This window comes from Dermacentor silvarum, chromosome 1, assembly GCF_013339745.2.
Source record: "Dermacentor silvarum isolate Dsil-2018 chromosome 1, BIME_Dsil_1.4, whole genome shotgun sequence".
Lineage (NCBI taxonomy): Eukaryota > Metazoa > Arthropoda > Arachnida > Ixodida > Ixodidae > Dermacentor > Dermacentor silvarum.
The window spans coordinates 290,301,878-290,326,460 of record NC_051154.1 but is presented as its reverse complement, the minus strand read 5'-3'; the positions used below and the strand labels follow the sequence as shown (position 1 = coordinate 290,326,460).

The window sequence follows — 24,583 nt, the reverse complement described above, 5'->3', positions numbered from 1 at the left end:
CACCTACGCACTAAGACACAAAAATGGGGAGGTCGAGATTTTTCAATGTTTACGCGTGCAACGGTCTGCAACATTTTTCTTGTTTCGCGAGTGTGGTATGTACTTCAAGTGCTATCTATGACACGTAATACTGTTCAAAAGCTACACAGAGTGATGGCAGTATTTGTGTGGGCTTCTACATAGGTAAGAACGAGTCGCACAAATTTGTTCCGCTCTGTGCGCAGTGGGGGACTTGGCCTGGTCCATCTGTTCTTATAGTGGCTAGATTTATTTTCTTACGCGATCAAGGCGATTGCTTCTTGAGAACAGTGTTACATGTGCGGTTGTCAAATTATTTGTCAGAATTTATTGTTTCAACGGTCCATGTCGACCAAAGACGACCAAGGGGTTATATGCGCGAGATAGTTGGGGCTTTCGAAATCGTAAAAGTACGCTTTTCGATGGAATATCTCTCTGGAGTGACGCGAAAGAAACTATACAGGGATCTTATAGAAGCCATGTTGCCATTGCCTGTTTATCGATCACTGTACCCAAGAGGTCCCAGAGACGATGTTTTAAGCAGAGTCAAAAAGATGCCTGTGCGACCATCAGTCAAAACGTTCTTTTTCAAGCTACACAATGGCACACTCCCTACAAAACCTTGGCTGCGAGAAAAAGGCATATTTGTTGCCTGGTCTGTAGACTGCATCATCTGCAAAAAGCTGGAGACGGTTGAACACATATTTCTGGATTGTAGTGATGCAGTCTTTCTCTGGGATATCCTTCAGAGGACCTTGAAGAAAGACTTGCCCGTTACACCATACGGCATCCGTTTTCTGCCTGTCAAAAACGTAGGGGCTGTGCCCTACGACATGTTCATGGCACTCGTACTCCACAGCGTGTGGAGGACGCGGATGGCCGTGCGCAACGAGGACCTGAATCCCCGATCGGCACGAGAGAATTTCATCGAAACTGTAGAATACTTGAGAGAAGTGTACAAAGTTCAAAATGAGAAGCCGGAGTGGTACCCCCTTTTGGGGGAACTGTCTTTGATGAAGCGATTGCGTTTTTAACCCCCTCACGTGCTGAAAGTCATGTGACATCACTTTTATATGTGACAATGCACTGTACATGATTGTTTTATATGCCAAGCAGGCAATAAAGAAAAAAAAATGCAGTCGTGGCCGAGTGGTTAAGGCGATAGACTTGAAATCTATTGGGTGGTACCCGCGCAGGTTCGAATCCTGCCGACTGCGTGCATTGTTTTTCTTTTGTTTTGCTTCGTCATAATCAGGAATCTTAGCCGCGGAGAGAAGGCGCCTTTTGTTCTTGCAGTCGTGGCCGAGTGGTTAAGGCGATAGACTTGAAATCTATTGGGTGGTACCCGCGCAGGTTCTAATCCTGCCGACTGCGTGCATTGTTTTTCTTTTGTTTGCTTCGTCATAATCAGGAATCTTAGCCGCGGAGAGAAAGCGTCTTCTGTTCTTGCAGTCGTGGCCGAGTGGTTAAGGCGATGGACCTGAAATCTATTGGGTTGTACCCGCGCAGGTTCGAATCCTACCGACTGCGTGCGTTGTTTTTCTTTTGTTTTGCTTCGCCTTAATCAGGAATCTGATCCGCGGAGAGAAAGCGCCTTTTGTTCTTGCTGTCGTGGCCGAGTGGTTAAGGCGATAGACTTGAAATCTATTGGGTTGTACCCGCGCAGGTTCGAATCCTGCCGACTGCGTGCGTTCATTTTCTTTTGTTTTGCTTCGTCATAATCAGGAATCTGAGCCGCGGAGAGAAAGCGTTGTTCGTTCTAGCAGTCGTTGCCGGGACTCGGCTTTCTGCCGCGCTAGCGAGCGGGCGTGTCGAACATGAGTTCCATCGGAGCGGCTTCAGCGGCCCAGCAGGGCCGCGGTAACAGGAATTTTGGTTCAGAAGACCCGGACTATCAAGTTTTGCTGCCTCAACTGCCTACAGGTCGGAATGTTTTAAATACATTGTTTTTACATGCTGATGTGCGTGCCAGGCCGTATCGGGTGGAGCACTTCCGCGACGCACTGGCTAGCTTAGGCCTACTGCCGGATGTTATCGCCCTAGGGGCGTATCAAATGAGCCATGTTTGGGCAGTGACTTTCAAGAGCGATGAAGGTGTCAAAAGGCTTGCAAGCGCCAAGGAAGTAAAAGTGAATGAACATCGGTGTATCGTGGTTGATCCAGCAAACCAGGCCGTGCGGCTGAAGCTGCATTGGATTTTACACAACGTGACGGACGAGGACATACGCACCGCCCTTTCACCGTACGCGAAGGTCACGGACGTCTTCCGGGAGAAATGGCGTGTCCACGGAGTGCAAGATAAAGCATCCTCAACGCGTGAGGTGTCGTTGGTTTTGAAGACGGGTATTACCGTGGAAGACCTGCCTCATCAACTTGGTGTCGCTGGCGAGCAGGCCGTAGTTGTTGTACCAGGCAGAGCACCACTTTGCCTGAAATGCCGAAACACCAGTCATGTTCGACGTGACTGTCACGTCCCGAGATGTGCCGTTTGCCGGCGCTACGGCCATGATGAGACGGAGTGTATTAAGACCTACGCGTCCGTAACGGGACCGGCGCTTCGGGAGGACGTGGCTGACCTGTTAATGGACGAAGCCGACGTGGATGAGTCTTTCCGTGCGCAAGTTCTGTCGGCCGACACATTTGCGACGCCCACTGAGCAGGCTTCCATAGCCTCGAAGGCGGTAACTGTAGTAACTATTGAACAGAAAGCTGCAGTGCAGACAAGTGACAGAAAAGGCAAAGAAGAAACGGCCATAGAACTCGCCACTGCCGGGGCGAGTACAGCAGAGCACGGGCCAGCAACTGCAATGATGGACGTCGCAGACTCGAGTGCAAGCAGTGCGGATACGAAGAGAGCAAGGGACGTAACGAACGGCCAAGAGGAGGAATTTGACAACGAGACCAAAGACAAACCGCCGCAGAAAATCCAGGCGAGTCGTCGGGCTTCCATTCGCCCGAAACCGAACATCCCGCCGGACAGACGGACGGCGGCAGAACCGCCTACCTAGGATCCGGCGCCTACTGGGGCGCCCGGACTAGCGACGTCAAGAGATGGGTGCCACTTCAGAATTAGCCTACGCGTACACCGTAAAGGTACGCGTGTGGTTAGAGCGGCTTTTCGTTGAGCATTTGTTTTTGGAAAGTTTTTTACAAAGTGTTGGAATGGTTTGTTCTCTAGCGGCACCTTGGTGGGGGGGTGGGTTTTGGGGGGGGGGGGGGCGATCGGCCTGCTTATACAGACTAATGGCGGTGAAATTAGAGACAGCATTGAGAGTGGCCACTTTAAAAGTTCGTGGTCTCGGAGCGCGAAGGAGACAGTATCAACTCAGTCGCTTGTGTATAGAGAAGGAACTCGATGTTGTCGCTTTACAAGAAACTAAGGTCGAAACTCAAGAGCAGACCGATCGCATGGTGACGCCTTTCACGGCGCATTACAATGTGTGTGTATGTCATGCTAATGGTACATCAGGCGGGTACGCGCTGCTTATACGGAAGAGTGCTGGCATTATTGACGAACGTGTAACTGTATGTCAAACTGTCCGCATGCTCATTGTCGATTTTTCTTTTTCTGGAGCGTCGTGGCGGCTTATATGCGTTTATGCGCCGAACATTGTGAATGACCGAGCGTTGTATTTTGAGTATATAGAGCAGTACCTAAAGTGTGACCGCTACATCATATTTCTTGGTGATTTTAATTGTGTGTGTACTGTGGAAGATCCAAACAGAAGGGAACGTGTTCGTGACAAAAGCGCTCTCTATTTGAGCTCCCTAATTGACGACCACAACTAGAAGATGTGGGTCAAATTTTCACTGACGGTACGATTCCGCAGTACACACACATTCAAGGAAACAGCCGAGCAAGGCTGGACAGAGTGTATGTTTCACTAGATTTGATCCCCCTTTGTAACAGTTATAATGTCACACCGCTATCGTTCACGGATCATAGCTTAGTGAGCTTCGTGATGGGGGCAAAAGTTAAAAGAACACGATTCAACTGGAACACGTGGAAATTCAACGAAAAGCTGCTTGACGATGAGCCATTTGTGCGCAGAGTAAAGGAAAAGATATTAGACTTGATGACAAATAAGCATGACAATTTTATGGCTGCATGGGAAGAATTTAAGGTCCAAGTTAAGTTCATTGCGATCGAAAGAGGAAGCAGCCGCCAGCATGACGAACTGCAGAAACAAAGAGAGCTGCAAAGACAGCTAGAATTTCTTTTGAGCGTACAAAATACGGTTCATGATCTGGTTGCGGAAAATGTAAAGAAAGAAAGACATGAGCTGGAAGTTATTGACGCAGAGCGATATAAAGCTGCAGTTATGCGTGCTCGGAGCGAACGGTTATGGATGGGTGAGATGCCAAACAAACGGGCAATGAGCGACGAAAAGCGGCATGCGTCAAGAAATGAGATTAAACAGATACGTTTTCAAAACTAGGTGACGTCAGAAGCTGTTTTAATCGAGAGAGCCTTCGTTGAGCGTTATCGGGAATTGTTCGGCAATGGGGCACGCTCTGGACTAGGCTTCGACAGCGAATTCATGAGCGAAATTCAAAGGTTGGAAGACGGCGTTAGAGAAAGCCTTGAAATGCCAATAAGTGTACCCGAGATTGAAAGGGCGATAGATGAGTTGCCGTCAGGAAAGTCGCCAGGGCCAGACGGCCTAGGCGCCAAGTTTTACAAATCATTCAGTCAAGAGTTTCCTGTATTTTGCACAGACTACTCTCAGAAGCGTAGTTAAATAAGTGCCACCCTCATTCCGCATGTCACACGTCGTTTTGATTCCAAAAACCGATGACCGGGAAAAGCTTCTTTTAGTAGGCTCATACAGACCGATAAGTCTAACCAACACAGACTACAAAATATTTATGAAAGTACTGGCTGGACGATTCCAAAGCGTGATTAAGGACCTTGTAGGGCCACACCAGACGTGTGGCAATTAAAGGCCGTACAATTTTCACCAACACCCACATTGCGAGGAATGTGTTAGAATGTTGTGATGACATTGGGGGTCGGGTGGCGATGTTGCAGCTCGACCTTGCGAAGGCCTTCGACCGGGTGTCACATGAGGTGCTTTTCTGTATATTGCAGTACTGTAATGTTGGGAAAATCATTTTAGAGGGCGTTAAAATGGCCTATGAAGAGTGTTCAACGCAGATTGTAATTAATAAATGCCTTAGTTCGAAGGTGCCAGTCCGCTCGTCTGTACGACAAGGCTGTCCTTTGTCCCCATTGCTTTTTGCCGTATACCTCGAACCTTTTTGTTGGCAGTCATCCATAATGTAAACATACGTGGTTTTAGGCTGCACGCCGCTGAAGTTAAAATGCTAGCCTATGCAGATTGACGTCGCCGTCTTTTGTGAAGACAAGGAAAGCGTGATCGAGGCTGTCCGCCTGGCAAGATCTTTCTGCAAGTACACGGGTGCCCAGATAAACTTCGAAAAAAGTGTTGGCATATGGCATGGAAATTGGGACGCGATGCCCACTGATTTCGCCGGAATGCAATGGACTACAGTGCCTGCACCTTATCTAGGTGTGTCCCTTGAGCACTATCAAGACTCCACGCAGTTATGGAGCGGACAAACAGAATTGATGAAAGAAAAGATAAAGGGATGGCAAGGCCGGGGATTATCAGTGTTTGCGCGTGCCTCAGCGTGCAATGTTTTTTTGGTTGCCAAAGTCTGGTATATACTGCAAGTAATGTTCATGTCTCGCGTCAGTGTTCAAAAAGTGCACCGGGTGTTTGCTACCTTTATATGGAATTCCACTTGGGAGCGAACCAGCCGTACAAACCTTTTTCGCAGTGTTCGCAGTGGAGGCCTTGGGCTCTCACACTTGTTCATCAGACAGATTGTATCGCGGTTCTTTTTCCTGCGCGATGAACGAAATGCTTTTCTCCGCACTGTCATTCAGGCGAGAATGGCAACAGAACTGCAGGAATTTGTTTTAACTACATCCAGTGTTATCAGTAGAAGAGCGACTGGTTATTATCGTGAAGTAGTTGCGTCTTTTCGAATACTCTGTGCACGGTTTTCGCTGGAGTATTTGTGCTCAGTGAAAAAGAAAAAAACTGTACGTCGATTTGGTTGACAGCATGCTACCTACCCCACTGTATAGGATTGTTCACTGTGGAGGCCGAGGAAAAGATGTGCTGAAACGAATCAAAAGGATACCTGTAAGACCTGCTGCGAAAACATTTTTTTTCCAGCTACACACAAACACCCTCCCCGTTAAAGTATGGCTTGAACAGAAAGGAATATTCGTACCGTGGACAACGAACTGCTTGCTGTGTACAAAGCCCGAAGCAATTGAACATGCCTTCATTGATTGTCGGGACGCAGTATTTCATTGGGATGTCTCGCCGCGCACTCTCAAAAAAGAACTCCCCATAACCCCGTACGGAATTCGATTCCTGCCAGTTGAAAGTGATCAAGGAATACCTTTGATATGTTCATTCTCCTGGGCCTCCACAGTTTGTGGAAGACGAGAATGGCTGTTCGTCATGCTGACGCCAATGCACGCTCTACGCGAGAGAACTTCATTGAAAGTGTTTCTTTTATACGAGAAGTGTATCGTGCACAGAGTGAACCCGCAGACGGGGTTAGCATTCTTGATGAGCTGGTGTGCCTCAAGAAATTTTAATATGACCATCCCGCCTGACGTGATGTCGGTGCACTGTATATATGCATTTGTATTGTTTCACTAGTGTCAAAGCAGGCAATAAAGAAAAAAGAAGCAGTCGTGGCCGAGTGGTTAAGGCGATAGACTTGAAATCTATTGGGTTGTACCCGCGCAGGTTCGAATCCTGCCGACTGCGTGCGTTGTTTTTCTTTTGTTTTGCTTCGCCTTAATCAGGAATCTGAGCCGCGGAGAGAAAGCGCCTTTTGTTATTGCAGTCGTGGCCGAGTGGTTAAGGCGATAGACTTGAAATCTATTCGGTTGTACCCGCGCAGGTTCGAATCCTGCCGACTGCGTGCGTTGTTTTTCTTTGGTTTCCTTCGCCTTAATCAGGAATCTGAGCCGCGGAGAGAAAGCGACTTTTGTTCTTGCAGTCGTGGTCGAGTGGCTAAGGCGATAGACTTGAAAATCTATTGGGTTGTACCCGCGCAGGTTCGAATCCTGCCGACTGCGTGCGTTGTTTTTCTTTTGTTTTGCTTCGTCATAATCAGGAATCTGAGCCGCGGAGAGAAAGCGCATTTTGTTCTTGCAGTCGTGGCCGAGTGGTTAAGGCGATAGACTTGAAATCTATTGGGTTGTACCCGCGCAGGTTCGAATCCTGCCGACTGCGTGCGTTGTTTTTCTTTGGTTTTGCTTCGCCTTAATCAGGAATCTGAGCCGCGGAGAGAAAGCGCCTTTTGTTCTTGCAGTCGTGGCCGAGTGGCTAAGGCGATAGACTTGAAATCCATTGGGTTGTACCCGCGCAGGTTCGAATCCTGCCGACTGCGTGCGTTGTTTTTCTTTTGTTTTGCTTCGTCATAATCAGGAATCTGAGCCGCGGAGAGAAAGCGCATTTTGTTCTTGCAGTCGTGGCCGAGTGGTTAAGGCGATAGACTTGAAATCTATTGGGTTGTACCCGCGCAGGTTCGAATCCTGCCGACTGCGTGCGTTGTTTTTCTTTGGTTTTGCTTCGCCTTAATCAGGAATCTGAGCCGCGGAGAGAAAGCGCCTTTTGTTCTAGCAGTCGTTGCCGGGAGGATTCCACTTCCGGCCACCGTAGCGTGTGGACGTGCGTCTCATGAGCTCCCAAGGAGCAGGTATAGCCGCCCCCGAGGCGGCGGTAACAGGTCAACCGAAATGTTCAGCCAGGACTACCAAATTGTTTTGCCGACTTTGCCCTCAGGTACGACTGTGAAGGACACTGTGTTTTTACACGCCGATTTGAAAGCCAGGCCGTATAGGGTCGAACATATTAGAGATGCACTCGAGCAACTTTTGCTACTGCCGGAAGTGGTCGCACTAGGTGCTTATCAAATGAGTCATGTCTGGGCGGTGACGTTCTGTGACAACGAAGCAAAGAAAAAGATGCTGGCAGCTGGAAACTTCACTGTGAAAGACCGACGCTGCATTGTAGTCGAACCGTGCAACCAGGCGCTAAGGATAAAGCTGTACTGGCTTTTGCATGGCGTTCCCGATGAAGACGTGCGCACTGCATTGGCTCCATTCGGCAAAGTCCTGGAAGTCACCAGAGATAAGTTTCGTGTTCAAGGCTGTAACGAGAAGAATACTACAATGAGGTTAGTGACCTTACAACTGAAAGTGGGCGTGAGTACGGATGACTTGCCGCATCAACTGCGAGTTGCGGAAGACCTGGCGCTTGTCTCTGTTCCGAGCAGAGCACCGCTCTGCCTCCGGTGTCATGGCATCGGACACATGCGACGAGACTGTCGTGTCCCACGCTGTGGCCATTGTCGCCGCTATGGCTACGATGAGACCATGTGCGTGCGATCTTAAGCATCAGTAGCAGGACCACCGCGAAGTTATGATACGTCGGAACATATTATGGATCTGAATGACGCCAAGGAAGCTACACGGGAAGATGAGCATGAAGACTCCGCTGTGACAACTGTTGAGACAAAGCCACCCGAAAAGAAAGATACGAACACGAAGGACACCAACGTAGACGAAGGCCCCGTAGGCACGGCAACTAACACAGACAGATCGAGGGCCCGCTAGTCAACATGAAGTTGCTAATACGACTATGCCTTCAAAAGATATAATTGAAGTGACGGAAGCTCCCGAGGTCGCAATGGAAACAGTTACCAGCGCTGCAGCGAAGCGTACCCGTGATGAAACCCAAGACAACAGACAGAACAACGGCCAGACGAGCACAGGGGAACCACCTACGAAGACGGGCACTGCTCGTCGTAGCATCATGCATTTCAAGCCCAATGTACCACCCGACCGGAGACCGACGCCCACAGAGCCCCCGCCTTAGCGAGGGAACTGTTTGTGTAGTGAGAACTCGAACAGTCCGATCACTGATCGGGCCTCTTTATGTGACAAGATGGCTCTAAACCCACCAGCAACAAAAACGATGTCGGAGCCTACCATCCTGTCGAACGGCGATGTGAGTACTACAAGTATTGTAAAACCTGTTTAATATGGCTAACAAACTAAAGAGAGAGAGAGAGAGAGAGAGATAAATGAGATGCGAAAGGCAGGGAGGTTAACCGGAAGGTAAATATCCAGTTTGCTACCCTACACTGGGGAAGGGGTAAGGGGAGACAGAAAGATAAAGAAAAATGCACACACCTACAGAGGGAGATAAAGAAAAGAAAAAAAAAACCACATACACACACACACAAAGGAACTCAGGAGCGTCACAGTCGTTCAAACAGGTCGCTTGACCGGAGGAACTTCAGTAGCGCCCTCGTCGCCTTCTGCTGTGAAGACCGTATCAGTCGGCATTCTAAAATCGTCTGCTCAGAAAGCGGCCGGTCGTCGAGGCGTGCCAACTCCGTTACGAGCGACTGTCTCTGGGAGCTGTAGCGGGGACAATGACACAGGATATGTTGGAGTGTTTCCTCGCTGCCGCAAGTATCACAGGCAGCACTGTCGGCCATTCCGATGCGACAAGCAAAAGCATTCGTAAAGGATACTCCAAGCCACAGTCGGCAGAGAGCAGTTGTCTCGATTCGAGGAAGTCCAGATGGAATGCGTAGTCGGAGGGATGGGTCCAGGCGGTGCAGTCGAGTATGTTGGAAACCAGGTGTGTTCCACATGGCTCGTGTGGAATCACGCGCGATTATGCGAAGCTTTGTTACTGCATCGGCTCTTGATAGCGGGATGGGTTCCTTCACAGCATTTTCGTGAGCCCTCCTCGCAGCTTCATCGGCCTGTTCGTTGCCCATGATGCCGCAGTGGCCTAGGAGCCACTGAAAAGTGATGTCATGTCCTTTTTCTGCCAGTTGGTGACAAAGGTGCCTTATTTCCAGCACAAGTTGGTCTTGTTGTCCACGACGTAGAGCGGATAGCAGACAATGCAGGGCGGCCTTTGAATCTGTAAATATGCTCCATCTTCGTGGTAAGTCTTCGTGAATTATGTGAAGTGCGCAGCGAAGTGCAGCAAGCTCCGCCGCAGTCGACGTTGTCTGGTGAGAAGTTTGAAACTGAAGGGTCACAGCTTTTGCGGGGAAGATTACAGCCCCTGTAGATCCGTCAAGAGTTGTCGAGCCATCAGTGTAAATGTGAAAATGGTCCTTGTATGTCTCGTGCAGCATGAGGAGAGATAGCTGCTTGAGAGCTGGGGACGAGAGTCCTGCTTTCGTTCGAATCCCTGGTACCGAGAGTCGAACTTGCGGACGAGCCAAACACCAAGGAGGTGATAGCAGTCTCTCGGCAGGCGTATAATCTCGAGGGAGGCAGTCACGGTACGCCGATATCGCCTGGCAAAAGGAGGCATTGGGTCGGTCATTCGGCAGAGTGGCGAGGTGATGGGAAGGGGAGCGGGCAATGTGCCCGATGTGTGCTCTGAGCACTTCCAATGTCATATGAGTTGTCACTGGGTAATCTTGAGCTATTGCAATTGTTTCCGTTGTCGATGTGCATCGTGGCAATCCAAGACAAACCCTTAGTGCCTGCGCCTGAGCACTTTCGATTGTGCGCATGTTGCTTCTGCAGGTATTGCTCAGTACAGGTAAGCTGTATCTCAGATATCCGAGAAACAGTGCCCTGTATAGTTGTAACATTGCGTGTACTGACGCTCCCCACGTTTTCCCTCCAAGAAACTTGAAAACGTGTGAAATGGCCATTAGGCGCTTCTTCAGGTAGGTCACATGGGGACTCCAGTTGAGGTCTCGATCAATGATCACCCCTAAGAATCTATGCGTCCTGGTGTAACAGATGTTTTGCCCATTGATGGATATGGCGTAAGGCGTCATTGACTTCCGTGTAAACGCGACCAGCGCACATTTCTCAGGTGAAATCTGGAGGCCTTGTTCGCTGAGATACGCCGATATTGATGTCGCAGATTTTTGAAGTCTCGCGCGCACCTGAGGACGTGTTACACCTGACGTCCACACGCAGATGTCATTGACATACATTGATATATGGACAGCATTTGGTATGCGTTCCACGAGACCGACAAGAACAAGGTTGAATAGTGTGGGACTCAAGACGCCACCTTGAGGAACACCACGGTATTTGCAGTGTAGAGACGTCGGACCGTACTCGGTCTGCACAAAGAATGACCTCATGTGTAAGTAGTTGCGGGTCCACCGGTACACGCGGCCACCAAGGCCAACCGATTCCAGAGCATCAAGTATGGCATCATGAGCAACATTGTCATAAGCTCCTTTTACGTCCAGAAACATAGCGACCGATAATCGTTTACATCTCTTTTGATGTTGGACGTACGTGACCAGATCAATGACGTTATCGATGGAGGAGCGGAGACGTCGAAAGCCGGCCATAGCATTTGGATAAACCTGGTAGCGTTCCAGGTACCACTCTAATCTGGCAAGGATCATGCGTTCCATCACCTTCCCTACGCAACTTGCCAGCGCGATTGGGCGGTATGACGCGAGCTCGAGTGGTGACTTGCCAGGTTTGAGGAGTGGCACCAGGCGGCTTGTCTTCCATTCTTGAGGAACGTTTCCATCCTGCCAGGATTCATTGAATATATCCAGCAAGGCATTTCGCGCTCGCTCACCCAGGTGGCACAAGATGCGGTACGATATGCCATCTGGTCCAGGAGACGACGGCCGATTACACAAAGCAAGAGCCGCATCAAGCTCCTCGGTGGTGAAAGGCAAGTCCATGCGTGAGTCCCGTGTATGCGGCTCAATGCTATCCGTACCAAGGGGGCCTGTGTAGGTTGATTGACCTGCAATCTTTCTGCAGAAATCTTCCGCTACCTCGATGTCCTCTCGACGTTGGAAAAGTGCCAAGGCTTTGAATGGCACGCGTTGTTCGGGAGACGTACGTAGGCCTCGCACGGTTCTCCATATGTGAGAAAGAGATTTTCGGGGGTCTAGGGATTCACAAAATTTTGCCCACCGTTGAGATTCCAGTTTGGCCATTCGGCGCTGGATTTTCTTTTGCGTGCGTCTGGCTATTCTGAGATCATGGATGGACTTAGTGCGTCGGTATCTTCGCTCGGCCCGCCGACGAATCGCACGGAGTCGCTCTAACTCCACGTCGGATTCGGAGAACCTTGGATTGCATTTCAGCGTGCACATCGCATTCTGTGTTGCCTCCTTGATAGCTTGCTGAAGGCCAGAAGGGAGACCGTTGCGACAAGCTTCTTCCATGCTGGTTTCGAATGTAGACCAGTCAATTCGCCGGATTGCGTTTGGCGAATGGCAGCTGGCCAAACCCTTGATCTTAAGGTAACTGGGGATATGATCACTCCCATGTGTCTCAATGTCTAAAAACCACTTTACATGAGTAGCCAAGCGACGTGACACAAAAGCCAAGTCTAAGCAACTGCTGTATGATGAGCCTCGTAAAAAGGTAGGGCTCCCATCATTAAGAAGGGACAGTCCATGGTCAGATGCGAATGAAGCCAATCGTCGGCCGGTTGCGTTAATTTTAGAGCTTCCCCAGATAGGATGGTGGGCGTTAAAGTCTCCTGTGATAATCCATGGACCAGGGGTTGCTGTCAAGATGTCTTCAAGTCTCTTGCTATCAAACCGGGTTGAAGGGGATAAGTAGGTACCCACCAGTGTAAAGGCTACCTTTTTCTTCTTAACAGTCAGGCAAACATACTGATTCTCGTCATGAGGTGGCACTTGCTGAACGACGTAGGTAAGCTCCCGACGAATAAACACAACGACCTTGCTGCTTTCGCTGCAAGTTGAGGACATGATTGATTCGTAGCCGGATAGACGGATTGGGTTTGATAATTTCGGTTCACAGATTACGATGATTGGGAAACGGTTAGAATGTACAAACTGACGAAAATCAGGCATCCGACATCTAAGTCCTCTGGCGTTCCACTGGATAATAGATGCCTCTCTGACCTCTTGGCGGAACGATTGGTGATTGCCATCCATGGTTCTACTCGAGGGCTGCTAGGACTGGGCTCAGCGCGTCCAGCACTTGCAGGCCACTTCGAGCGGCTGGGGTTGCAATACTTGTCAGTAGCTCTTTAATGACATTCATTAGGGACCGCAGCATCGGTATGATCTGTCGGTCAACCCTTGGTACTTCATCCACCGAAGTGTGCGTGGAAGTAGACATCAGGCGGGGAGGCTCCTTGGCAGGCTGTGTGCGCGGAAGCGCAGGCCAGTCTTCCGCCGCTTTAGATTTGTCAGTCTCAATCCTCTTCGTGCTGGTATGCTTACTTGCACTCGAAGGTAGTGGGTTGGGTGCGTCTTGCGTATGATTAACACCACGTCTTGTACGCTTGCGTCGACGATTACGCCGGCGTCGTACAGTCTCAGCAGCTTCCCTATGGGATGAGCTGTCTCGGACCATTTGTTTAAGCACGGCAATTTCTCTCCGGATTTTCGGGCACTCTTTGGATGAGGCATCATGGGATCCATCGCAGTTATTGCACTTTAAATGTGTTGCGCGGCAAGCGTCCACAGTGTGCGACTCAGCGCAGCGTGGACAAACCGTACTCTTTGTACAGACGCCCTTGACATGGCCGATCTTCATACAGTTATGGCACTGAAGTGGCTTGGGCACGAATGGGCGAACAGCATGTCGGAAGTGGCCAACCTTGACATGCGAAGGAATGGAATCGCCCTTGAATATCAACTTCACGCAGCGGGAGTTGCCAAGGCGGAGCACATGTGTGATGATAACTCCTTCGGTCACTGGTTTGATGAGGATTGGCAGATCCGAGTTCGCTATGGCCAAATCAATGTCGTAAATGACGCCCGCCATGCTGGATTCGTCCAATGGTACACGCGGTCGGACTTTGATGCCTCCCAAATCGGTTATTTTCCGAAGCTTGTCCAACGCGCTACAATTTGTCGCGTCCACAGCGAGGATATTCTTTCGCGTGTTTATTCGAACTTCCCTTATGTCGTTCGGCGCCACCCCCTCGAGGAACATGGAGAGAGCTTGCCTGTTAAGCGTTCGGAGGCTGACGGAGGAGTCCTCGGGTACGAAGAGGACTGAGTGCGGCCAGCGTTCAATTTTTGTCTTCATTGTTAATGTCCTCGCTGGTGAAAACACCTTGAGAAACCTTCTTTTGGCTTTCCTGCTCATCACAGACTCAAAGCTGTCATCCGACGAGTCGTCGCCGGCGACCGAGTACAGTTCGGTGTCCTCACTGGTGGTAGACCAGGAACCTCGTTTCCTCGACGAGCTCGCCATGGTTGACCTTTGGCCGGGTGTCACCGCAGTTGACTCCGCGTCCATAGCCACAAGGCAGCGAGCCTCGCTGATGACCTCGCTGGTGCTGGACCAGGCGCGTTGATTCCCCGGGGAGCTTGCCATAGCAGACCTCAGGCAGGGCGGGCCTGTGGAAGGCTCCGCGTCCGTTGCCACGACGCAGGGAGCAGCGTCCCCGAAAAACGTGGAAAACTTGATCAAAATGCAAGGAACAGAGATAGAAGCGTTCTATCAAACAGGCACTTCGTCGTCGTCTCTAACAAACTAAAATTTCCTTTACGCATAGCGACCTTAAATGTGCGTGGCTTGTCAGCCCGCAGGAAACAATACCAGCTAAGTCGCCTTCTCTTAGAAAATGTTCAGGATCTGATCGCCGTACAAGAAACAAAAATCGAGACCCAATTTAGAGCAAACAGATCGAATGGTGGAAACTTTCAGAGCTAGATTTAATATTTGCGTGTCACATGCTGTGGGTACGTCTGGAGGCTGCTTGATATTATATCGAAATTCTATAGATATTGTTGAAGAAGCAGTTATAGCATGCCAGAGTGGCCGGTTTGTTGTGTTGGATTTTGGATTTTTCGGTATGTTATGGCGGGCTCTATGCGTTTACGCGCCTAATACAGTCCAAGAAAGACGTGATTTTTTCGGAACTATACAATCGTATGTAAAGTGTGACCGAAATGTCATCCTGTTTGGCGACTTTAATTGTGTGCAAAGACCTGAGGATAGAAGTAAAAAGTTACTGGCGAGAGACAAAAGTGCGATGTATTTGACAGAATTTGTAAATGAACATGACCTAGAAGATGTAGGAAGCGTACTAGTCTCTGGAAACAGCACGACGTACACCCACTTCCAAGGTGATTGCCATGCCAGGTTAGACCGTATTTATGTGCCTGCTCTTTTTCTGCCTGAATGTGTTGACTATCACGTCAAATGTGTTAGTTTCAGTGATCACTGTTTAGTAACAGTTACTGTGGGCACAAAAGGAAATGCTTCCAAATTTAATTGGTTTACTTGGAAGTTCAACGATAAATTATTACAAGATCAACCTTTTCTTGAAAATCTAAAAGAAAAGATACATAACTTGTTGTGTGATGAGTCAGGTAGCATTTCAGCTTCATGGAAATCTTTAAATCGGAGATAAAACTTGCTGCGATGGACCGAGCATGTGTGCTACACAGAAAAGAAAAAGAGAAAGAAAAGGAACTTTATACCACGCTAGAATTTATGATTGCAACGGAAAACTACAAGCCGGGTTTGTTTGAAAAGCAAATAAAAGAAATTAAAAGTAAGCTAGAAGCAGTTGACATTGAAAGATATCGAGGCGCAGTAGTCAGGGCACGCGCAGAGCGGTTTTGTACGGGGAAACGCCCACCAAACGAGCGCTAGGCGATGAAAAGCGGCATGCAGTAAAAAAAGCAATAAACGAAATTTGTTATCACAACCGTGTTACCACAGATAGTAATATCACTGAAATGGCCTTCGTTGAGCGCTTCCGTAGCTTACTAAATCATAAGAAAGAAAACACCGAGCTCTTTAAAAATAACTTCCTGCCACTAATGCCTAAATTAGAAAAAGAACTATGTGAGGAGCTAGAAAGACCAATTAGCGTGAAAGAATTTGAAAAAGCAATTGATGAGTTAAGCCTTGGTAAATCACCTGGACCAGATGGACTAGGGGCAGCTTTCTATAAATGCTTTAAAGCAGAAATGGCAGAAGTATTGCACCGCGTAATAAATGAGTGTTACGAAATGAAGAGGATGCCCCCATCATTTAGGATGACACATGTGGTACTAATTCCAAAGACCAATGATCCTTTGAAGTTACGCTCTGTAGAGGCTTACAGACCAATAAGCCTCACAAATGTTGATTATAAAGTTCACATGAAAGTGCTTGCTAAGCGACTTCAAAAATAATTAAAATACTAATTGGACCTCACCAGACCTGTGGAATCCAAGGAAGAACGATATACACTAATATCCACCTTGCCAGAAGCATACTTGAATCATGTGATGCCGAAGAAGGCCGGGTTGCCATGCTACAGTTAGACCTTGAAAAGGCCTTTGATAAGGTTACACACGACATTTTACTATTAATACTGGAACACACCAATGTAGGTTCTGTCATTCTAGACGGTGTGCGAATGGCTTATGAAGGCTGTACCACTAAACTAGTGTGATGAAGAACCGACGCAACTACGCATCTGACGGCCGTAAATGGCTACTCGTCATACCGCGCAGCCTGCGCTCCACTATCTGCGCATCCTTTCACGTTGACCCGCAGTGCCCCCACGCTGGAGTCTTCAAAACATATGAACGACTTCGTCAGCGCTACTACTGGCGCGGAATGTTTACATACGTCCGCAAATTCGTTCGTTCATGTACGGACTGCCAACGTCGGAAATCTGCGCCTTGCCGTTCAGCTGGAGCTTTGCAGCCCCTTCCCTGTCCCGCCCGACCATTTGATAGAGTGGGCATTGATCTCTATGGTCCGCTTCCTGTGACACCTGCCGGTAACCGCTGGATCATCGTCGCCGTCGACCATCTTACGCGATATGCTGAAACTGCGGCACTACCTTCCGCCACTGCGCGCGACGTCGCCTCCTTCCTGCTCCGCTGTTTCATCCTCCGTCACGGCCCACCTCGTGAACTTCTCAGCGATAGAGGGCGCGTCTTTTTGTCTGAGGTTGTCGAAGTTCTTCTGGCTCAGTGCCACGTTATTCATAGGACAACCACCGCCTACCACCCCCAGACGAATGGACTCACGGAACGTTTCAACCGGACCCTGGGTGACATGCTGGCCATGTACGTCGCATCTGACCACACAGATTGGGACCTTATCCTACCATTTGTTACGTTCGCCTACAACACTGCAACCCAGACTACCACTGGATTTTCTCCCTACTTTTTGCTTTATGGCCGTCACCCATCCCACGCCATGGACACCCTGCTACCCTACCAGCCCGATGCTTCTGAGTGTGTGCCCGTTTCGACTGCAGCACGTCATGCCGAGGAGTGTCGCAAGTTAGCGCGCCACTTCCCCACCGCTGAGCAACAGCGCCAGAAAAGGCTCCATGACGCCCACTGTGAGCAACCTGTCTTCTCTCCCGGCGACCTCGTCTGGCTGTCAGTCCCTGCGCATGCTCCTGGGCTCTCTTCCAAACTTCTTCCCCGCTTCGATGGACCTTATCGCATTGTCCAGCGCACGTCTGCGGTGAATTACCTAATCGAACCACTGACACCCCCCTCTGACCTCCGTTGTCGTGGACGTGACATTGTTCACGTCGATCGCCTTAAGCCCTACCGTGAGCCGCTCGTGATCACTACTGTTTGAGTCGCCAGGATGGCTGATTTTTATCCCGGGGGTGATTGTGATGAAGAAGACGTGCAACATGTTCTGCAGATGATGCACACCACCAGCAGTAGCAGCATCGTGATCGCTCCGCAAAAGACGACGCCGAAGTTACCGCTAAGAGCGCTGCCCGACGTAACTGTTTAGCCGCCCGTTCTGTGCCAGTATATCCGAAGGACCTACATCTACGCCTGCATCAATAAACCTCATTTCACTAGTAATAAATAAGCAACTTAGTGAAAGTATAACAGTTACCTCTAGTCTGCGCCAAGGATGTCCAGTCTCGTCATTGTTATTTGCTCTGTATGTAGAACCTTTCTGTTTAAAGATTCTTCAGAACCCCACTATTCAAGGCTTCCAATACTGTAATAATGAAGTCAAAGTGTTGGCATATGCCGACAACATTGCTATGTTTTGTTCAGACATAAAAAGTGTTGAAATAGTAGTGAAAGAGACTACAGCCTTTTGTGAAGCCACAGGAAGTGCTGTCAACTGGACAAAGAGTCTCGGCATTTGGTATGGAAACTGGCCAATCACACCAGAGGTGTACTGCAACATGCAATGGTCGAATTCGACAAACGTATACCTTGGAGTGCCCCTGCAACACCATAATTCAACGACTGGTTATTGGCTTGAGGAAGCTGATAGAGTAAGAGACCAGACTCAGAAATGGGGCGGTCCCAAATTCTCAGTATTTACAAGAGCAAATGTGTGCAATACATTTCTAGTGGCCAAAATATTCTATGTATTGCAGGTATTGAGTATGACAAGAATGACAATACAGAAACTCCACCGAGTGTTTGCAGTTTTTATTTGGGGCTCCAGTTCGGAGCGCGAAAGCCGATGCAATCTGTTTCATGCAGTGCGGAACGGCGGACTAGGGCTGTCGCATTTGTTCTTGAAACACGTAGTTTCAAGATTTATCTTTTTGCGTGATCAGAGTGATACATTTTTGAGAACTGTAATACAAGTACGCCTGCGGAACCATCTTGCGGATTATGTTGTGTCAATCAGCACTGCAACACATAGTGCACTACCATGTTTCCTGCGCGAGGTTGTGGCTGCTTATCGCATTGTTCGCGCGTATTTTTCTCTTGAATACCTTTGCATTGTAGGAAAGAAAAAGTTCTATAAAGATTTAGTGGATGTTTTTCTTCCGACACCTTTATATAGGGCAAACTATTATTTGGGTGATGAAAGAAACGTGTTGAAAAGAGTTAAGCGAATGCCTGTACGAAGCTCTGCGAAAACATTTTTCTTTCAATTGCATACTGAAACGCTCCCTGTGAAGCCATGGCTTCAAAGCAAGGGTATTTTTGTTCCCTGGACAATAAACTGTAGAATATGCCAGAAACCGGAAACTATTGAGCGTATATTTCTGGATTGCCACGATGCACGATTTTTGTGGGACATTCTTCAGCGCACAATTAAAAAAAATTTAGTACTGTCACCATTTGGCATACGGTTCTTGCCTTATGACGAAACAGGGGGCGTTCCTAGTGATATGATTATGTTGCTTTGTATGGATGCACTTTGGAAACACGGATGGCAGATAGATATGCTGACATTGATGCACGACCAGCGCGACAATATTTCATGGAAAGCGTTATCTATACAAGAGATGTACTGAACTTTGCGGTCAACGCTCCTGAATGGGTGACGCAATTGGATGAATTCGCGTCACTAAAGCCCTTTTAAAATTGCATCATGCTCAAGACTAGCTGATGTATTTTACCTTTTGAAATATTTCTCACTTGTACTACTGTATGTTGTTGAAAACGGAATAAAGGAAAAAAAAAAGCCTCCGTGGCGCAATCGGATAGCGCGTTCGGCTGTTAACCGAAAGGTTGGAGGTTCGAGCTCTCCCGGGGGCGAAGCTTCTCCTTTTGATGCTTTTTTGTTGTATTTATTCTGGTAGATTTTCTGTAGCAAGTGCGTGGTGGGGAGAGCACCGAGCAGCCGCCTCCGTGGCGCAATCGGCTAGCGCGTTCGGCTGTTAACCGAAAGGTTGGAGGTTCGAGCCCTCCCGGGGGCGAAGCTTCTCCTTTTGATGTTTTTTTGTTGTATTTATTCTGGTAGATTTTCTGTAGCAAGTGCGTGGTGGGGAGAGCGCCGAGAAGCCGCCTCCGTGGCGCAATCGGCTAGCGCGTTCGGCTGTTAACCGAAAGGTTGGAGGTTCGAGCCCTCCCGGGGGCGAAGCTTCTCCTTTTGATGCTTTTTTGTTGTATTTATTCTGGTAGATTTTCTGTAGCAAGTGCGTGGTGGGGAGAGCACCGAGCAGCCGCCTCCGTGGCGCAATCGGCTAGCGCGTTAGGCTGTTAACCGAAAGGTTGGAGGTTCGAGCCTTCCCCGGGGCGAAGCTTCTCCTTTTGATGCTTTTTTGTTGTATTTATTCTGGTAGATTTTCTGTAGCAAGTGCGTGGTGGGGAGAGCGCCGAGAAGCCGCCTCCGTGGCGCAATCGGCTAGCGCGTTCGGCTGTTAACCGAAAGGTTGGAGGTTCGAGCCCTCCCGGGGGCGAAGCTTCTTCTTTTGATGCTTTTCTGTTGTATTTATTCTGGTAGATTTTCTGTAGCAAGTGCGTGGTGGGGAGAGCACCGAGCAGCCGCCTCCGTGGCGCAATCGGCTAGCGCGTTGGGCTGTTAACCGAAAGGTTGGAGGTTCGAGCCCTCCCGGGGGCGAAGCTTCTCCTTTTGATGCTTTTTTGTTGTATTTATTCTGGTAGATTTTCTGTAGCAAGTGCGTGGTGGGGAGAGCGCCGAGAAGCCGCCTCCATGGCGCAATCGGCTAGCGCGTTCGGCTGTTAACCGAAAGGTTGGAGGTTCGAGCCATCCCGGGGGCGAAGCTTCTCCTTTTGATGATTTTTTGTTGTATTTATTCTGGTAGATTTTCTGTAGCAAGTGCGTGGTGGGGAGAGCACCGAGAAGCCGCCTCCGTGGCGCAATCGGCTAGCGCGTTCGGCTGTTAACCGAAAGGTTGGAGGTTCGAGCCCTCCCGGGGGCGAAGCTTCTCCTTTTGATGCTTTTTTGTTGTATTTATTCTGGTAGATTTTCTGTAGCAAGTGCGTGGTGGGGAGAACGCCGAGAAGCCGCCTCCGTGCCATTCTGCTTCCGACAGCCGAGCTGAGCGGTCAGCAGAGTCATGGGCTCCAATGGAGCGGCGACAGCGGCCCTAGTTGGCCGCGGAAACAGGGTGAACTGCGAAGACGACACAGGCTATCAGATTATTTTGCCTCCCCTGCCAAAAGGACGCGTGGTGTTGAACACCGTATTTTTGCACGGTGACGTGCGAGCCAGGCCTTACAGAGCTGAGGATTTTCGGGACGCTCTCGGCCCAACAGGACTGCTGCCGGAGGTGCTTGCGCTTGGGGCTTACCAGATCAACCACGTCTGGGCGGTGACCATGAACAACGCCGACGCCACGAAACGGCTGATGGACGTCAAGGAGCTCAAGGTAAAGGGGCGGCGCTGCATCGTGGTTGACCCCCAAGACCAGCAGGTACGGCTGCGTCTTCATTGGCTAATACACGGTGTGGCTGATGAAGATGTAAGAACGGCGCTGGGCGGCCTTTGGAAAGGTCGTTCAGGTCACCCGAGAGCGATGGCGGGTACAAGGAATCAGCGACAAGGGGACGACTACCCGCTCCGTGTTGCTCAAGAGCGGCGTGAAGCTGGAAGACCTCCCACACCAAATCAGGGTCGCAGGTGAACTGGCACTTGTTGTCGTGCCTGGCCGCCCAATGCAGTGCTTGCGCTGCCAAGGCTCTGGTCATGTACGTCGGGAGTGCAAGGTCCCTCGGTGCTCGCAATGCCGCAGGTTTGGTCACTCGGAAGACCAGTGCATACGCACGTACGCTTCTGCGACCGGGCCGGCCAAGGGTGACGACGCCGCGCAGTTGGTGATGGATGTGGCCGAGGCCGAGGACGCGGCAAAAGGGGCAGGAGACCAGGCAACCCCAAGTGCGGCAGCCTGTTCGCTTGCACCGGCTGTCGAGGCGGTGGTACCAGTGGACAACAAGGCTACCGATGGAGGGGCAGAAGATACAACGGACAAGACTACGGAAGAAAGCACAATCAACTCAGCGGAAGCATGTGTGCCAATGCAGACAGTGGAAGACCCGTCGGAAAAGAACGACGCAACGGGCAGCAACGTCGGTTCGAGCCCTCCCGGGGGCGAAGCTTCTCCTTTTGATGCTTTTTTGTTGTATTTATTCTGGTAGATTTTCTGTAGCAAGTGCGTGGTCGGGAGAGCGCCGAGCAGCGGCCTCCGTGGCGCAATATTCCACTTCCGGCCGCGGAAGCCTACGGATGTGTTTTCATGTGCTCCAACGGGGCGGTCTTAGCGGTTCAGTCGAGCCGCGGTAACAGGAATGCTGCTATGGATTGCGAAGATTACCAAGTCATTTTGCCGCCTCTGCCTACAGGACCATGCGTAGCCAACACGCTATTTCTTCACGGAGACGTAAAGGCAAGACCCTACCGAGTTGAGGATTTCTGAGACACGCTGGTTCGCCTGGGGGTGCTCCCCGAGGTTGACGCCTTGGGGGCCTTCCAAATGAACCACGTGTGGGCAGTTACGTTTAGAAGCCCAGAGGCAATGAAGAAGATGCTGGACCTCGGTGACATTATGGTGAAGGAGCGTCGCTGCCTGGTTGTCAACCCAGACAGCCAGGATGTGCGGCTCAAGATCTACTGGCTTCTGCACAACGTGCAAGATGAGGACGTGCGTGCCGCGCTCGCCCCTTTTGGGAAGGTCACCGAGGTGTTCAAGGAACGGTGGCGCGTTCAAGGCATGACTGATAAAGGTTCGTCAACTCGCACGGTATCCCTGAAGCTCAAATCGGGTGTTACCATTGACGACCTCCCGCACCAACTTCGGATCTCCGGCGTCATGACACTGCTGGTGGCGCCTGGGCGTGCCCCGCTGTGCCTGAGGTGCAACCGCACAGGCCATATCAGGCGAGAGTGTCGCGTGCCACGCTGTGCTATGTGTCGCCGCTTCGGGCATGACGAAAGCTCGTGCGTGCGAACATACGCCAACGTGGCGGGAGCAACTAAAAGTGATGAAGTCATCCAGGAGCACACAATGGACGCAGTCGATGCTGAAGAGGCCGCTGGAAGGGACGGCATGGTGCAAAGCCCCGCTCCGAAGGACGGCACTCGTGAGCCTGAGAAGAATATGGACACCAAAGAAGTTGCAAAGAAGTCCTCTCCAACTGAAGCCAAAGAAAAGCTTGCCGACAAGGATGACAAGAACAAGACAGTCAACGAGCCTGCCGAATCACTCGGACACACTCCAAGTCCTATGGACACGACGGAACCACTCAAAGGAGCAGGTCCTTTAAAACGCCCGCTTGACAATACCGTGAAAAATGACGAAAGATCAACTGAAGCAAGCCACGAAGAACCACTTGCGAAAACACCGACTGGGCGCCGGTTAAGCTTCAAGCCAGCCCCAACATCCCAGCGGACAGAAAAGGGCCAGCGTCGGGACCGACGTGAACCCGCAGCCAGTGTTCGCAGTATGTGGGCGTACTGCGGTGGGGGAGGGGAGGGGGGCGGTGACTCCCGAAATTGTTTTTGACCGAGGCTGACATCGAGCTGCCGGATAAGACGACGGAGGATTGAAGACTGACGTCACATGCGAACGAAGTGAGTGTCAACTGTGGCATGTAGTCTGCTTAAGAGAGATTCGGTCTGACGCGCCTTCTCACATTGCCATGGAAATACACCTAGACACAGCATTACGATTTGGTACAATTAATGTTCGAGGCCTTGCAGGAAGGCGCAAGCAATACCAGCTTTGTCGCCTGTTCATGGAAAATAACCTTGACGTAATCGCTGTACAAGAAACAAAAGTCGATAGTGAAGAGGAACGGATCGAATGCTGGATCCATTTAGGTCACGTTTCTACGTATGTGTGTCCCACGCAGCCGGTACTGCAGGCGGTTGTGCACTATTTCTGAGAAGCGCTTTAGGCTTCTCGGTAGAAAGCGTCTACACAGACGAGGGTGGTCGACTAATTGTTTGCGATGTGTGTTTTGCTGATTTGAAATGGCGGATTATTTGCTTGTATGCACCCAATAAGCTGAACGAGCGCAAGGCTTTCTTTGAAAGTGTTGAAGCCCATTTGCAGTGTGATGAAATTGTTGTGATGATGGGTGATTTCAATTGCGTCTGTAACGTAAAAGACAGGGTTGGAAGCCCCCCTATTCATGATGCAAGTGCGCGGTACTTGAATGAGGCGATAGAAAACTACAATTTAGAGGACGTTGGGGGTGTGATGGCCAATGCAGATACGACACCGTTCACCCATTATCAGCGAAATAGTCACGCCAGGTTGGATAGCGCCTACATATCGGCAGATCTAATACCACTGTGTAATCTATATGAAGTGAGCCATCTTTCCTTTTCTGACCACAGCTTAGGTTATCTTTGCTGTTGGCCAGAAAAAGTCGACTGCTTTCAACTGGGAATTTGTGGAAATTTAATGTGAAGCTCCTTGAAGATGAATCATTTTGATCGGCGTTAATGATAGACTTCAAGTATGGTTCACAAACACAAACAAAAGTCATGCAGAAGCGTGGGAGCATTTTAAACAAGAAGTCAAAATGTTCGCTATAGAAAGGTCCGGTGCTTTGCGACGAGAGGAAAAGAAAACAAGAAAAAAGAAGTATGAAATGCAAACGAATCTAAATTTTATTTATGCCTAGAAAATAATAGCCTGGAAGGTATACGAAAGAAATAAGGAAATAAATCCCATTTGGAATTAGTCGAAGCTGAAAGATATAAAGGTGCGGTCATACGAGCACCGCGCGCAAAGTTATGGTGCGGCGAACAGCCGACGAAGCGTCACTCGGTCTTTAGCGACGAAGCGTGCTATGTCGCGGTATGAGACGATCAGTCGCTGTACTTATGCAGTGTATA

General features: G+C 49.7%; 17 non-coding genes across 17 annotated transcripts; all 17 read left to right on the top strand.

Moving 5' to 3' along the window:
- Positions 1–1,153: 1,153 nt before the first annotated feature.
- On the top strand, positions 1,154–1,235 carry Trnas-uga (transfer RNA serine (anticodon UGA)). Its single transcript has one exon. It is a non-coding gene; the product is annotated as a tRNA-Ser (tRNA).
- Positions 1,236–1,310: 75 nt separating this feature from the next.
- On the top strand, positions 1,311–1,392 carry Trnas-uga (transfer RNA serine (anticodon UGA)). The gene has a single exon. It is a non-coding gene; the product is annotated as a tRNA-Ser (tRNA).
- Positions 1,393–1,466: 74 nt separating this feature from the next.
- Positions 1,467–1,548, top strand: Trnas-uga (transfer RNA serine (anticodon UGA)). Its single transcript has one exon. It is a non-coding gene; the product is annotated as a tRNA-Ser (tRNA).
- A 75-nt stretch (positions 1,549–1,623) lies between these two features.
- On the top strand, positions 1,624–1,705 carry Trnas-uga (transfer RNA serine (anticodon UGA)). Its single transcript has one exon. It is a non-coding gene; the product is annotated as a tRNA-Ser (tRNA).
- Positions 1,706–6,754: 5,049 nt separating this feature from the next.
- On the top strand, positions 6,755–6,836 carry Trnas-uga (transfer RNA serine (anticodon UGA)). Its single transcript has one exon. It is a non-coding gene; the product is annotated as a tRNA-Ser (tRNA).
- A 75-nt stretch (positions 6,837–6,911) lies between these two features.
- Trnas-uga (transfer RNA serine (anticodon UGA)) lies at positions 6,912–6,993 on the top strand. The gene has a single exon. It is a non-coding gene; the product is annotated as a tRNA-Ser (tRNA).
- A 74-nt stretch (positions 6,994–7,067) lies between these two features.
- On the top strand, positions 7,068–7,150 carry Trnas-uga (transfer RNA serine (anticodon UGA)). The gene has a single exon. It is a non-coding gene; the product is annotated as a tRNA-Ser (tRNA).
- Positions 7,151–7,225: 75 nt separating this feature from the next.
- On the top strand, positions 7,226–7,307 carry Trnas-uga (transfer RNA serine (anticodon UGA)). The gene has a single exon. It is a non-coding gene; the product is annotated as a tRNA-Ser (tRNA).
- Positions 7,308–7,382: 75 nt separating this feature from the next.
- Trnas-uga (transfer RNA serine (anticodon UGA)) lies at positions 7,383–7,464 on the top strand. Its single transcript has one exon. It is a non-coding gene; the product is annotated as a tRNA-Ser (tRNA).
- Positions 7,465–7,539: 75 nt separating this feature from the next.
- On the top strand, positions 7,540–7,621 carry Trnas-uga (transfer RNA serine (anticodon UGA)). Its single transcript has one exon. It is a non-coding gene; the product is annotated as a tRNA-Ser (tRNA).
- An 11,838-nt stretch (positions 7,622–19,459) lies between these two features.
- Trnan-guu (transfer RNA asparagine (anticodon GUU)) lies at positions 19,460–19,533 on the top strand. The gene has a single exon. It is a non-coding gene; the product is annotated as a tRNA-Asn (tRNA).
- Positions 19,534–19,620: 87 nt separating this feature from the next.
- Trnan-guu (transfer RNA asparagine (anticodon GUU)) lies at positions 19,621–19,694 on the top strand. Its single transcript has one exon. It is a non-coding gene; the product is annotated as a tRNA-Asn (tRNA).
- Positions 19,695–19,781: 87 nt separating this feature from the next.
- Positions 19,782–19,855, top strand: Trnan-guu (transfer RNA asparagine (anticodon GUU)). The gene has a single exon. It is a non-coding gene; the product is annotated as a tRNA-Asn (tRNA).
- A 248-nt stretch (positions 19,856–20,103) lies between these two features.
- On the top strand, positions 20,104–20,177 carry Trnan-guu (transfer RNA asparagine (anticodon GUU)). Its single transcript has one exon. It is a non-coding gene; the product is annotated as a tRNA-Asn (tRNA).
- An 87-nt stretch (positions 20,178–20,264) lies between these two features.
- Positions 20,265–20,338, top strand: Trnan-guu (transfer RNA asparagine (anticodon GUU)). Its single transcript has one exon. It is a non-coding gene; the product is annotated as a tRNA-Asn (tRNA).
- Positions 20,339–20,425: 87 nt separating this feature from the next.
- On the top strand, positions 20,426–20,499 carry Trnan-guu (transfer RNA asparagine (anticodon GUU)). Its single transcript has one exon. It is a non-coding gene; the product is annotated as a tRNA-Asn (tRNA).
- An 87-nt stretch (positions 20,500–20,586) lies between these two features.
- Positions 20,587–20,660, top strand: Trnan-guu (transfer RNA asparagine (anticodon GUU)). Its single transcript has one exon. It is a non-coding gene; the product is annotated as a tRNA-Asn (tRNA).
- The last annotated feature ends 3,923 nt before the right edge of the window (positions 20,661–24,583 follow it).